This window comes from Adiantum capillus-veneris, chromosome 1, assembly GCF_014529385.1.
Source record: "Adiantum capillus-veneris isolate H3 chromosome 1, ASM1452938v2, whole genome shotgun sequence".
In the NCBI taxonomy this organism is placed as follows: domain Eukaryota; kingdom Viridiplantae; phylum Streptophyta; class Polypodiopsida; order Polypodiales; family Pteridaceae; genus Adiantum; species Adiantum capillus-veneris.
Window position 1 is genome coordinate 47,086,769 of NC_140931.1, and position 14,256 is coordinate 47,101,024.

Sequence of the window (14,256 nt, forward strand, 5' to 3'; positions counted from 1 at the left end):
AACCAAAATGACAAATCCAATTGGGTTTGGATGATTTGAGCTATTGGAGATGAGAAATTCATGTTGCAATGATTTTGATTGGTCTTAGAATGGCCAATAAGGGAATATATGCATTGTTTAAGTGTGCTACCCAAATGGCAATCAAATTGCATCAATTTTGAAATTGAAGCCCAATCTTTGTGCATGCATGATTTCCAATTCGTCTCATTTCATGTTGTGAATGCACGATTCATGGGCTCAAGCATGGATTATGATAGTTAGAATGAGGTCAAGTGTTTTATTGATAGAATATGGCACTCTTCATGAGAGAAAATGAGGCCATAATTTTGTGCTTGTATTGCTAAAGTGGCATAAAATTGAACATATTTTTTTGTGTGCAAGCTCGAACATCAAGGTTGTATGCTTGATCCATCAATGACAAGAGGATTTTGTGATTATTATGTTTTTTGGGGAGTGTGCATGGCAAATGATTGCCATTTTTGGGTTAAGATATTATTATTGCAAAAATTTACAAACCTCGACACTCATATTTTTCCTCTTGCCATTCTCTTTATTGTATCATGTAAGAGACTCCCTCTCCCTCGCTAGTTAGCCGTGGGGGTTCACATTCAAAGGCCTTTGTCTCTGTGGGAACAAGATCTTATTGGTTTTCTCTTTTTAACATTTACACACCCTCCATTCTTGACATCATCTCGAAACTGGCTTGGCGCTATCTGCAAACTTGCATACCCTTTTTGGGCTCCCCTTGACCCACCCAAGCTGCACTATTTTTGAATCCAATGCCTTGTAGTTGCTCGCTTGTCTTTATCACATGAGCTCACCCACATGCTCCTACATGCTCATGCCCATAATCAACACGCCACAATTTCCTAGATCTCATCATTGTTCCCTCCTGACTTCTCGATGCCTCACCAACATCACACGCACGAGTTATGGTCTGATCATGGCCCCATCCTCCATACAATGCATACAACACACAACCTGATCTTGCCTTGACTCCGCTGAGTCAATAACCAGCCCACCAATATTAGGCAATAAGGTTGATTACTTAGCCTTCCCTGTATCCAAGAATCTCATAGAGGGACCCACTGAAGGCATGTGGATCCCTTTGTTTTGTCTCTCCAACTCAATAACCCTATGGATGACATCACAAACTCTTTGTTGTCGATCCTCTACACTAGTAGCACCCATTGTGGATTGGACATCTAACCAACCCACGTGATAGGTGTAACTTGTGTATAGGTCGGTTAGAGTTTCCATTTGTATTTCATACTCCCAGTTCTCATTTAGAAACGCTCCATCTAGGATTGAGGTGCTAGGGGTGTCCTTTGAACTAGATGCAACGTGGCTCTCAATGGGTTGACCCTTAGTGGTTGCTAATCCATGAGCACTCAATTGCTCGACTAGCATGGATGTTGACATAGGGGCCTTTGCCTTAAGCTCTCTCCATTGCTCTACCTTGCGTAGGCTCTCAATTTCCTTTTCCCTAGTCACAATGATATATCACTCAACCTCTTGCACTTCGGCAAGGCTTCTACCATCAGGTAATATAACCTTGGAGAGGAATAGCTCTGAAGAGTCACAGGGTCCAGTGAATGAAGTATTCACGTGCACACTCTCCAGGAGCATGGGTTCTACATTAGTCATGAATGGAAAATTTACTTCCCCACTCCCTTCATTTACCTTGTTAGCTCCATGTTTGGAGCTAGTGGCTCTACTAAAAGTTTCCTTCAAGCGGCTAAGCACGCTCGGCCCGGACCGTGGGCCCATAGCATGCATGTCTTAGCTTTAACTATCGTGATTAGGTATCGGGTAACCTTCCATGATGTTGTAGTCAGAGGAAGAGTCACTAGACGCAATATGTGGGTCCTGAGTGGTACTACCTTGGGTTCCCGTTGAGGGCCTAGAGCCTAAGGTGGAGGAATAATGAGTGCTCGCTTAAACAGAGATACTCTCTATGTGCTTGTCCTCTAGCACACAACCAGAGTGTAGGTGCATGTGATCTCAACACTCTGGAAGTATTGGCGAGTGCCCGTGAAGGCCGCTCACCTAGTTTTTTAGGTGTTTACAACCCAATTTTTTTGTTATTTTTTGTTTCTTTTTTTAAACCAAGCCACAAAATATGGCGTGTGATAGCTCAAAACGAGCATCTTTGCTACAGCTCCTGATTTGGTTATGTAAATCTCTCAGAATCCTAAAAATAGTATTTTCTAGGTGTGAAGAAGGCTAGAATTAGTAAGTCCCAAGGGTGAGTGTGAAGGGGATGGTGGAGGACTTGAGGAACTTATCCCGCATGCCCTCCCTTCAGTTGAGGTCCTAGTCTTTATGCATAAAGTAGTGTGTATAGTATATCATAAGATTGAGGACTAAGGCCTGGGTGGACTCGGGCTCGGGCTCGAGGGAATGACCCCGATCTCGATCCTTCCTTTTAAGAAAAGGTTTCTTTAATTTTCTTTTTGTTTTCGTTTTTTGTCTCAATATTTTCGAGCGTTTTTTATAATTTAAATTATTTTTAAAAAAATCAATAAAAGATTTTTTTGAAGATAATGTTGCCGCGTAGACGACGAGCTTACGCGCACACACAAAAGCTCCTAATAGCTCTGTCTAACCTCCTTGCAGCTAACCCAGCTAATTACCACTAATTACCTCTGCTCACACATTCTCTAACACAGAACTGCACACTCACAGATAGTCAACTCTACTGCTCACTTTCTACACTATTATTCACTATCTACACTAACTAATATAACAAAACTGCTCACTCACAAAGTACTCAATCTACTCACAGAGCACATTACAGATTTACACCAGCTAATAGATCTATTAACACCTACACATTACATATCTTAGCAAACCTAATAGAAAATTTGCACATTTCAACAATAACAAATTCTAACAAACCTGTGCATTACAACCACTTAGCAAATCTACACAAACCCAGACAAAAACTAAAAATAGATGGAGAAAAGGCTTCCAGAGGTAGACCTGAGTGCTCCTCAAGCTTTAGTGCAAAGCAGTCCTCGGCAGAGGCACCAAAAATGTGTGCTTTGCCGCACGTGTCAAAGGCTGAAAACTTGTGTGCAAGCCTCGAAAGGCTGCAAGCACACAACTAGACAGTCCTAGCAAGCTCAAAGAAACAATGGTGTGTCACTCACTGCTCAATGCTTCCGTCGTGAAGAATCCTGTGCTGCGAAGAACAAGGGCCGCCGCGATGCCGCTGCAATGCTCTCTCTCTCTCTCTCTCTCTCTCTCTCTCTCTCTCTCTCTCTCTCTCTCTCTCTCTCTCTAGCACACACACACACACACACATACACACGTGAGCACACGAAGGAGAAGGAGACAGAGATGGAGCAAGAGCACTTCTTAGCTTGCACCTCCAAGAATGAGGATTTTTAGGTCAAATGGACCTTTTATAAGAGTTTGATCCATTCACACACGGGCGCCCACAATGGCCGGTCGTTGCAAAACTTCTGTAAAAATATGATAAGTGGTGCGCTTCTCATTGGCGATCACCTACACACCTATTGGACCGACAAGCCCACTCCATGACTCAATCAAATAAATAATAAGGCGTCCATCGAAGGTGATAGGGTGTCCGTGAGGGTTAACACTTTGACTAATGCACTTGTGTTCCAATTGCCTGAATTTGACCAACCATTCTTTGTTGTAGTCATTGATGCTAGTGGAAAAGGTATCGGTGCAGTTCTTATGCAAGATAACCACCCACTTGCATTTGAAAGTCGTAAATTTAAAGCCTCTGAATCTAAATTTAGTACATATGATACAAAATTGACTATTGTAGTAAATGTGCTGAAAATTTGAAAGCATTTTCTAATCAGTGCTAACTTGATTTTGAGGGCGAGGCACAAGGCTCTAAAATCTAGAGGAGCACCACTTCTCTAATGTGACTCTAGTGTCGTCGTGCTCCAAAAATATAGGAAGATTACAAAGTCAAACTTTTGAAACGAATAATGACAAAATTAAAGGTGAAGGTTGATCGAGATGCACTTTAATTTGAACCTTCCAGCTAGACTTTAATTTGAATTTGCACTTTAACTTGAATTTTGAGCCAAGGTTGACGCTTCAGGTTGACGACTGTCAGGAGCACTGGCAAACATATGACAAGTTCAGCTCCTTTGAGTCGTGAAGCTTTGTGGGACGATTGCATCAACCACATTGCGAAGGCTTTTTGTGTAGAAGAGCAAGGGTTGATTCGGTGTGAGACAAGCCGCGACTCTCAATACGATGAAGAAAGGGTTTATATATGTGGTGTGGTGCATGAGTTGTGTCGGTGGAGAGGAGAGGAACAAGGTGGAGCTAGTAGTAGTAATAGTAGCAATTCAAGCACCACAATATTGCAGGGGGATGATCTTGCGATGTCTATGGTGGACTTTTAGTGATCTTCCCTACATAGTGTCTTATCATGTAGTGGGCATGCCGATGAAATTTTGTGAAATGAGAAAGGGCGAGGCCGATAAAGTGGTGTGCACAAATTTGATGAGCATTGGGTTGTCCAACCCAAGGAAGAGGATGAGTGCCATGACATCGTTTTGGCACATGGCTCAACTGATGTCTGTGCTGGCGGACACATGTGCCGGGATGCGCAATGTGTACAGTGACTACACAGGTGCCAGGGTGCAAAGCAGCAGCTGCAAGGCAATGAAGGTGACGATGTCACATGTGTGCAAGTGTATTAGAGTAGGAGGCGATGGGTAGCAGTGAATAGTATGTACGAGGTGTTGGTAGAGCAGCACATTCCCTTTGCGGAATGGCTCTTGAGATGGGATGAGATGAGGTTGTCATTGGACTTCAAAGCCAAGAGGGGATCCCATCAAGCCTGCCTCCGTGGAGCGGCTTTTGAGGCGCTCAAATGGGTTTGCACGGCACTGGTGTCACTGCACAATATCTCCCTCATGCACTGCGACATAGTCTTCCAATAGTGACAATAAAACCTTAGTGGCACCGAAAATAGGTATTGGGTCTCTTACACACATGCGAATGGTGATGGCAATGGTGGAGCTGCAAGTGCAGGTACGATGAGTGCACCATTGAAAGCAAGGTCCCTTCTCTACCAAACTTTGCTCTCGTATCCCACTCAGATTATGGTTTGAAAGAGGTGTTAGCGTGAGTCACGATGCACACCATCTCACCAGTGGGTTGTGCTAAGAGGCGCTAAATGTGACTCATGATGTACACCATCATTAGGAGAACATTCTTTCTATAACTATAAGGTGACTTCCCCCACCAACACAATGCCCTTTTGATGTGTCAACTACTAAGGGTTGGGAAGGAAGCTTATAGAGAAGAGCACCTCCACATAGAAAAATTGAGAAGATCTCTACCATTTTCTAAGATTTTTTGAGCTAGCACTAACCCATGAGGGTGGTTGCCAAGCTTATAATACCTTAACTCAAACCAAGCAAGCGTAGGATTGGTACCTATTAGCAAGCATGGAGGCTCGAACTTAAGTTCGAGCCTCCATGCTTGTTCATGCTCATTATGTGCGTAAATGGAGGGGAAGCATGGAGGCTTGTGGGATTTGTACCTATAAGCAAGCATGGACGCTCGAACTTAAGTTCGAATCTCCATGCTTGTTCATGGTCATTATGTATGTAAATGAGGGGGAGGCATGGAGCCTCCATGCTTGAGGGGGAAGCATGGATGCTTGCAAAATTTGTACCTATTAGCAAGCATGGAGGCTCTTAAGTTCGAGCCTCGTGCTCATTATGTATGCAAATGAGGGGGACGATTGATTCATGCCGATCACATGCTTGAATGAGGGGGAGGCTTTCTTTTAGGGATTTAGATGAACTCTTTGTGTGAAGTCTCTTAGCAAAAGGGATATTCGTACAAAGTGGGTTTGCAAGTTGAAATGTAAACCTAACGGTAGTGTTGAATATTGTAAGCATAGACTTGTGGCAAAAGATTATACTAAAGAGAATGGCATTGATTTTGATGAGACTTTTTCTTGTCTCTTTTTGTAACTACCATTTATAACGGTTGGGCATTGAAAACTCATAATGCTTGGAATGATGGAAATTGAGAATGAATCTAACTAATGAAGAAACTGTATAAGGAGCTAAGGACTACTTATTCATGACATGATTATTAACAAGACAATCAAGACGAATAATAGGAGATTGATGCATAAAAGTGAGATAGATTTTTATTGATTGAAATGGGATTATACATGATGTTGTATACACGATGAACAACATAATTATCAATAAAATCATACTTGAATGAGATGGTGAATGATGTCATGTGAGCATAGAGGTAGAGGTAGCTCCCACACTAGGATTATTACATGGCTTGTTTCTAATAGCCCCTCTCCATGTGAATGTAATGGAAATGGCCTATGAACTTTGAGAATAACGGAATTAGAAGAATTAAAGAGAGCATTTTTGTGAGATTACTTTGAGAACATAGAGGGTGAACTTAATTAGAGGTAGCAACATAACCATTATACTTAATTAACTTGGCATGAGCAATACTTTTGTAAGAGAGAGAGAGAGAATTAGAGGACTTGAGAACAGTTGAGGATCGGATTTATGTGGAGCTGGTCCCCCCTCCAATAGGCTTTTGTATTATAGATTCTTCCATAAAGATAGACTTGGTAAAATAAAATCTTTGTGTTCCTTGTGACCTTGGTGATGCTATGAAGATGGAAAGCTTCATGCGTCACGAGCATAACATAAACTTTGTAAAAGCATTAACCATCCCCGGCATCAGTCCCAAGGCCTCAAACACGTTCAAAGGTGGAGAATGAGGGTAGGGAAGAGGAAGAAGAAACATTCATAGAAGAAAGAAATAGTTCCTCACTTATCATTACTCTTCTTGCTTAGCATAGCATAATAGCATAGTAATGAAGATGGAGAAGATGGCAAGCTTAAGCATTGAAACATGGCTCTTGGTTGGATTTGCATTCCATAGCCAAGAGTGTTGGTGTAGGCTCTCAACTTCTCAACAAGCTTGGAGAACAAGATGGAGTTCTTCCACTTTCACCAAGTGAGAATGTGTGAAAAATGAGTGTGTGAGAGGGTGTATATCCCCAAGCACACCCCTTGCTTTACTTGGTCGACGCCTCCTTGTAGCTCAAGCTTGAAGCTCATTGGACCCCCTCTAAGCCTATCCAATCACACGCACACTGCATTTCAAGCAACAAGGGTAGCCTTTCGGCAAGTGTCCTCCTTACCCCTTTGAGAGAGAGAGAGAGAGAGAGCTTGAAAATATCTAAATATTTGTTGAATTGAACTAGAAGCTCATTGGACCCCTCTTTAACCCAGCCAATAGGATTCAAGCACACCATGTGGCTAAGCATAGGGAGAGTCTAACATGTGTCCATGTGCCCCTTGAGAAAGGGGGTGCCCTTTGGGTGAGTGGGAGGTTAAGTCAAAGATTCCCCTAACTTTGGGGCTTCCCCCTCCTTTGTAGGGTCTCTTTTTGACTCAAGCACCTTACCCCCCATGCATGGGAAGCTTCTCAAGCACCTTCCTCATCAAGCATGACAAGCACCTCGAGCACCTTCCTCATCAAGCACGACAAGCACCTTAGTCAGCAAGCACGACAAGCACCTCAAGCTTCGGTTGGGTTCCCACCTCAAGCTCAGCCCTAGCTTGCCTAAGGTCAAAGGACTTTTAACACTAACCTTTGGAGGTCTTTAATGAAGCTAACCCTAAGGTATTTAAGTTCCATTAGATGCACCTTGCTCTTTGATAGACTTCTCCTTTTGGACCCCTATTGAGATGTAACCATCTCTCCTCTTGGTCCCCTGCTGAGATAAGTCTAGGAGCACTTATTACACGTTGCTCTTTGGTAGACAATCTCGTTTTGGACCCCTATTGAGATGTAACCATCTCTCCTCTTGGTCCCCTGCTGAGATAGGTCTAGAAGCACATGTCTCTATTCTAACTCTTGTTCCCGTTTATTATCCCACATTAAATGATCAATTTAATATGAGAAAATCATTTGGGTTAGCTAGATATTAGATTCTGTGACAGTGAATGTCCTATGTGAACAAGATTTTGATTTGTGTATGGGTGTGAGAATCAACTTATGGTATTGGCCCTTTAGGGTTTTGACATTTGTATGACAGTGAATGTCCTATGTGAACAAGATTTTGATTTGTGTATGGGTGTGAGATTCAACTTATGGTATTGGCCCTTTAGAATTTTGACATTTTTTGGATCATGTGGTGTAGTTACTTGACATTGAGTTTGGACTTTTGGATCAATTGTTATGGTCATTTGACATTAAATTTTGGCTTGAATTTATGATTTTAGAGGAGAAAGTTTAGGATGTGAATTTTGACTCTAGTGCCTCCTAATAAACCTAAAACTCATCCCAATAACTCTAAGGTTTGCTTCAAGATATGAAAATGCATCTTATATAGGATTGGCTTCAAGAGATGGTCGTGATTCTTTTGCTTGTTCCTCTCCTTACTCAATATGCTAGCATGGTTCTTTGGCTTGATTTTGGCACATGTAGCTCCTGGGTAGCTCTTTGGAATGACAAGAGATTCTTCTTCTAGATTGATGGCTCAGACATGGTCTTTAACTCCTTATTCAATTCTCTTCTTGTATGGGCTTTGGTTGCACTTCCTTGTTCATGGACAACTCTTGTGCTTTGTATACCTTTTTTTTTGGCAACAATTCAATAGGATGTAGATCCTTGTAGATAACTTCTTTAGGTATGCTCAAAAGGGTTTGATTGATCCTTATGGTTTGCAAGTTATGGGCTAATTTGCAGCTCCTTGGCCTATAAAAAATCTATAGATCTATGAATAACGTTACAACACAACCTCAAAATTCCTAGAAATTATGAATCGTTACCTAGATGCATAGCAATTATTTTTGGATTCAATTGGAGTCCTTGATTTAGCAAAACGGATATCCAGAGCTCTGTTGGTCATGAAAAGACCCCAACAAAAAATTTACTAGCTATCCTTAGGGCTAACCTAAGGCAACACTTCTTGTAGAACCTGATACAAGGTATGGTAAAAGAAAGAGCTTGTAGAAGCTAATAATTGGGCTAACAAAGAGGCTAATTGGCTAAATTAATGCACACTTTATGGGATAATGGGGGTCTAATATGCATTCCCAACTAGAGGACTTTATTAGATGATGCTAATACACATCAATAAGAACTAACTTCTATTAAGATAGTGGTGACTGAAGGTATCGCCATGAACATATTTGTTGTTAGTAAATTCAAAGGTCTTTGGTACCAATTGAGTATGAAGCTAACTAATGAAGGATCTAATGATCCACTTATTAATGGAAAATTTATTAACAAGGGACTGATACATAAAAGAAAGAGAAAATTTTATTGATTGAAATGGGCCTTGCATAGGCTCATGCACATGATGAGTGACAGAGTTAATGATGTCATACTAGGAGAACATAAGGAATGTTGTTCATGAAGCAAAGAGCCAGAGTAATTCCCATACTAGGATTTTTACATGAAATGTATAACAATTTGACATAAAAACTACACTTTTGAATCGTGACAAGCATGAGGCAGGTAAAACAAGCTCCTCCTGCTTTTTGTATGAGAAAACACATGCTTAATTGATTGCACACAATTTTTAGAATAGTCCAATTGACAACACTTTGCATGTTAGGCATGCAAATATTGTTTTTTTGCCATTTTTCTTTATGCTAATGGCATGTTAATGAAATAACCAATTTGATGAAGGTATTGTTTTGTCCTAGACAATGTATATCGAGACAATGCTATGTAGATTTGACCATAAGACAATGCTACATAGCTACAATGCTATGTAGCTATCAATACTTATATGGAGATAGGTTTAAAGCTTAGTCTTTATGATGCTTGAGACAACACGCAGATGATTGCCTTATTTATATGTGATTACAAGGCTAGATGTTTAGTATGTAGTCTCACAAGTGAGCAAATTTATGCGTAGCCTAGGGTCTAAGCATTTGTAGATGTTAAACAAATCCTCCACTTGCTCTAGCCCAAGGGGGTATGATAGCTATGTGATTTACGTGATTTTATAAGGGTTGATTGCTATGGCACGTGCGTGCCCACAATTGGTGCCTTGATTTCTCCCAGGTAACTCATGCATCTTGTTTTAACAAAGAAGCACCCTATTATGGCTACTTCTAGTTACAAAGTTGAATACAATGTAGCTTTCACATCTACTTTTGAATGCATTTGGCCTAGAGGCCTTATGATTGATTTGGGCACTAGAGTGCAATCTGGCCACAAGCCCTCATTGAAAGTGAGACACATTATTGTTGTTCTTTGTTCAAACGACGTCTACTAGCTGGACTGAATGAGAAGCACACTGCTAATTTAAGAATGATTTGAATGTTTCCCTTGAGATGTCACACTTAGGATTCTTGCATTGTTACATGGGCCTTATACTTTAAGTGGTGTGATAGGTATATGCTTTGTGTCAAACAAACTCTATCGAGACAATGTTGCATTTGCATAATTCGACTTTGAGGACTATAAACCCATGGATACTCCTATGGAAATAAATGTGAAGCTTACCCTTCATGATGTCGAAGACTACTTTGATGTCTTTTTCTCTCAACAGACCATTGGCTACCTTGTTTATGTTTGCATTACTAGGCCAAGAATTGAATACGCAGTCTCATAGGTGAATAGCCCAAGATTTAACTATTACTAGGCTTTTGCTAGTCGAGTATTTTATCCAAGAGGAAATCATTGATGTCCGCTTCAGATGCTTTTGGGGGCTCATATTGGGCTAGTTGATATCAAACCATCAAACTCTGTACACCATTAAAAATAACTAGAGATAAATCTTAATAGATAAAAGGCTCTTATCAAAATTCTATTATGATTACTTCTTGAGCCAAACTTGCAAAAACTAAGAAGGATCCAAACTTGGTTTTTGCCATCCTCAAAGATGATCTTGTTTTGGGAGCACTAAACCTGATATGTTGGATTCTCATTGCAATTTTTTTGGAAAGAGGATGGGCCTTGCAACCACAAAGGAGGAAGTCAAAACCAAATGTTGGCATGAGAATCAACATTGCTATATACTATTCTCCTTAATATCTGCCAACTTATTGGATTTCCCTCTAAACATCGTGCACGAGTGGACAAAGCCATCATCTTGCACCTTATTAATAGTTTATAATCGAATGGGTTCATCAAAATTGTGGACTTGTCTTGTCTTTATACAAGTTTTGCTATGTTAGGTCCATTTGGTTTTGTTATTATATCCTACAACATTGAATTCTTGAACATTGCCAATATGTTTGATTTTGTTGAGGCTTTAGAGTAAAGGGAATGAAAGCCAAACTTTGTGATCATAAATCTTGTAGATGGCAGATATGCAAGGCTTGAGGAGCTAATTCTATGGAATGCTCTTTTAGCACAATCTAAAAGCATATTTTAAAGCCCTTTATTGCCATTTAAAAGATATCCCTTAATGTCTTTTTGAGATAACCTATGGAGCCAATCTCCCTATTCTCTCTACTTACATGTAGTATACTCTTTGACCCAATGGTCATGCCATTAGGCTTCAATGTGGAAGTTCGAGGCTCAAGTCACATTTTTCTTCATCGATTTTGTTTAGTGAGAGTGGAGTCAAAAGCATGCGATCAAGCTATAGAATACAAATTGCATTACAATGCACCCCCACCCAAAATTTTCCTTCTCTTGAGTTTTCAACACTTGTCAACGAATAGATCTTTGAGGTATATTGAATTGTTTCTACGACGTTAAAAGCTTGTCTTCGCTTCTTCTCTCCCTGTCTAAGATGGCGTGCAATATAGTAGCTTCACAATGATGAATCATTGGACCACACAATGAACGCGGCTTTCCTACAACGCCAATGTATCACGATGTGGGAAGAATCTGGAGGTTTGCACTTTACCATTATACCACCCACAATGCTCCAGTTACAAAAGTGCGTTCTTCTCTAAGAGAAAACACCCTTATTGATTGAGCTTATCGCCTTATATGCAATTTGCACCTTTATGAGAACAATCTAGCCTAGTTCGCACTCCTTTCAGTGTGAGATAAAGCACTGAGGCACTAGGGACCCTTCCTTGATGCACACAATGCCCTCGCAAGCACAAGAGTTTTGATATCATACCTGACTTGAGTGCTCATCTTCTGTTCACATTTGAGCTTGTTTTTCTCAAATTTGTAGCTCGAAGCACTCCCTACATACCTCTCTCTCTCTCTCTCTCTCTCTCTCTCTCTCTCTCTCTCTCTCTCCTAACCTTATGTTGTGAGCTCTCAATTGCCAACCTCATCTCCAATGTCAGGCATGTGACATGTTTCATCTGGTCCCATGATTTTTTGACACTCATATCATCTCCCTCTCTCTCTCTCTCTCTCTCTCTCTCTCTCTCCATTTACAATTTTGGACGTGAAGAGGGGAAGATGGCGGGTCTAAGAATTTCCCTCTCTCCGGCAGCCCCGCTTGTGGGTCGCCCAGACGGTCATGGGTCTGCCCAGTCTGCAAGGTACAATTTCAGCTGCTCAAGAGGGTTTTAACTTGAAATGTACAACCACAAACAGGTTTTCTCACGCAGATTTATGGGCATGAAGTACACGTTTAGGTTTTAAAAGGCATTTTTTTCGAAATGGACAACCAGGTTTCTGGGTTGCAGAGAGCTCCATTTTTTCTGGCCAGGCCAAAAAGGCAGCAGACACATCCATCACCACAACAAAATAGTATGTGCATTGGGTGGTTCTTCTGATGAAGGTAAGCTTGTTCTCTACTGCCAAGGTTTTTCAATCCTGTACAATATCCCGTGAAAATCCTGTAATGATTGTTGAGAGGAAATAGTTTTTTCTGCTCAAGTAGTTGTGTTTCTTCTCTTACTCGGTCACGGAAAAAAGTTGTAAGACGAGTTTTGCGCCTTGTGCTAATCCCATTCATATTTCCTCTGCACCTGTGTATGTATATGTGTTCACAAAGTGAAGCCTTCACTCATTCTAGTTTGGCTTATTTTGTTATTTTTTCTGCATCATGTTTATAGTGATGGCCAAAACTGCCTTGGTCTCTCCCTCTCTCTATTGTTCCATCATAGGAGTGCTCGCTCAGGCCTTAGTGTTATTTGCTAATGCCTGCATGTGTTTAAGTTAGTCGTCTCGTGTATGTACAAGGTGCGAGCCCCGGCATCTTTCAGGGGCAGATGATAGGGGGTGAGGGTTGTTTTGTGGTTGTTCGTTGCTGTTTGTGAGGTAGTTCTAGTCCACACATTGCCATATATCATGCCAGTCTTGCCCAAATCGCGTGTTGATGCTGTATGGATATGCCTGGCCGTGCCACTTTGTTTTCCCCTTAATGGCGTGATTATGTGGCGCCTTCTTTTTGGGGTCATTGTGGCTATTATTCCATATTCCACCTTCTATGCTGTGGGGCAAGCAGTTTGATCGCCAAAAGCTAACTAGGGAAATCTTGGCCTGGTAGAAGCAGAGATGTATCTGGTGAGTGCCTAGGGTGTTAGAAGGAGCCTATCACTACGCGGATGTAGAGGAGCTGGAAAGCCATTCAAATGGTATAGGTGGTATATAAGAGGAATTTAGGATATACCACATTGGTGGGTCCATATTTCCGAAGTAATCTTGCCCCATGTGAGGTGGAAGAAAAGTCGTGTACGAGGCCAATTCCTCGAAACAAGTATATGACGCTCTTCAATGAATAGCCAGGTAATTTAACGCATTGAGTGTGAAGGGTGTGGAGAAGCTCTATTGATCTGCTAATGAGCGTACTAGCTGTTGAAGGCTCATGGTATGCAAGCAATCAGTGTTTTGCACCACCCATAGTGCCATTCAACAAATAGTAGAGAAGATAGAATCCTTCACAAAGCATGTATAGTAGCCAATTGCATATCTAGAGTGCCGCTTCTACATCCCAAGTGCACCAACATGAAGAGTGGATCCTTAGCTTCTGCTCAAAATAAGATGAGAACCAAGAAATTTTAAAATCTAGGAGACGGCCTCAAGTCTTAAAACCATAGTGAAGGTCCACACATACATATAGTATACCATATTGAGCATGAGGGCTATATGTATTTTTTCTTGCCAACAAGTCTAATGCTCTCTCTCTCTTTCTCTCTCTCTCTCTCTCTCTCTCTCTCTCTCTCTCTCTCTCAATAGTGGATCAATCTAGTTGAAGACCAATATAACTCTATAGTCTCTATCTTGAGAAGGGACAATGGAGGCGTATGTATTGATTTAATTCATTTCTCTCTCTTAAGAGCAGTTCAACAACAAACTTCTCTTACCTACATCCCTTGT

The 14,256-nt window shown here is 41.1% G+C and overlaps 1 pseudogene across 1 annotated transcript in view; it reads left to right on the forward strand.

Annotated features, from left to right (window-relative positions):
* Positions 1-12,316: 12,316 nt before the first annotated feature.
* The window catches only part of LOC147464666 (protein CHAPERONE-LIKE PROTEIN OF POR1, chloroplastic-like), a 28,173-nt pseudogene continuing 26,233 nt past the window's right edge, over positions 12,317-14,256 (forward strand). Inside the window, exons 1-2 of the transcript XR_015188604.1 lie at positions 12,317-12,473; positions 12,606-12,715. The product of XR_015188604.1 is annotated as a protein CHAPERONE-LIKE PROTEIN OF POR1, chloroplastic-like (transcript). The remainder of the gene's footprint in view (positions 12,474-12,605; positions 12,716-14,256) is intronic.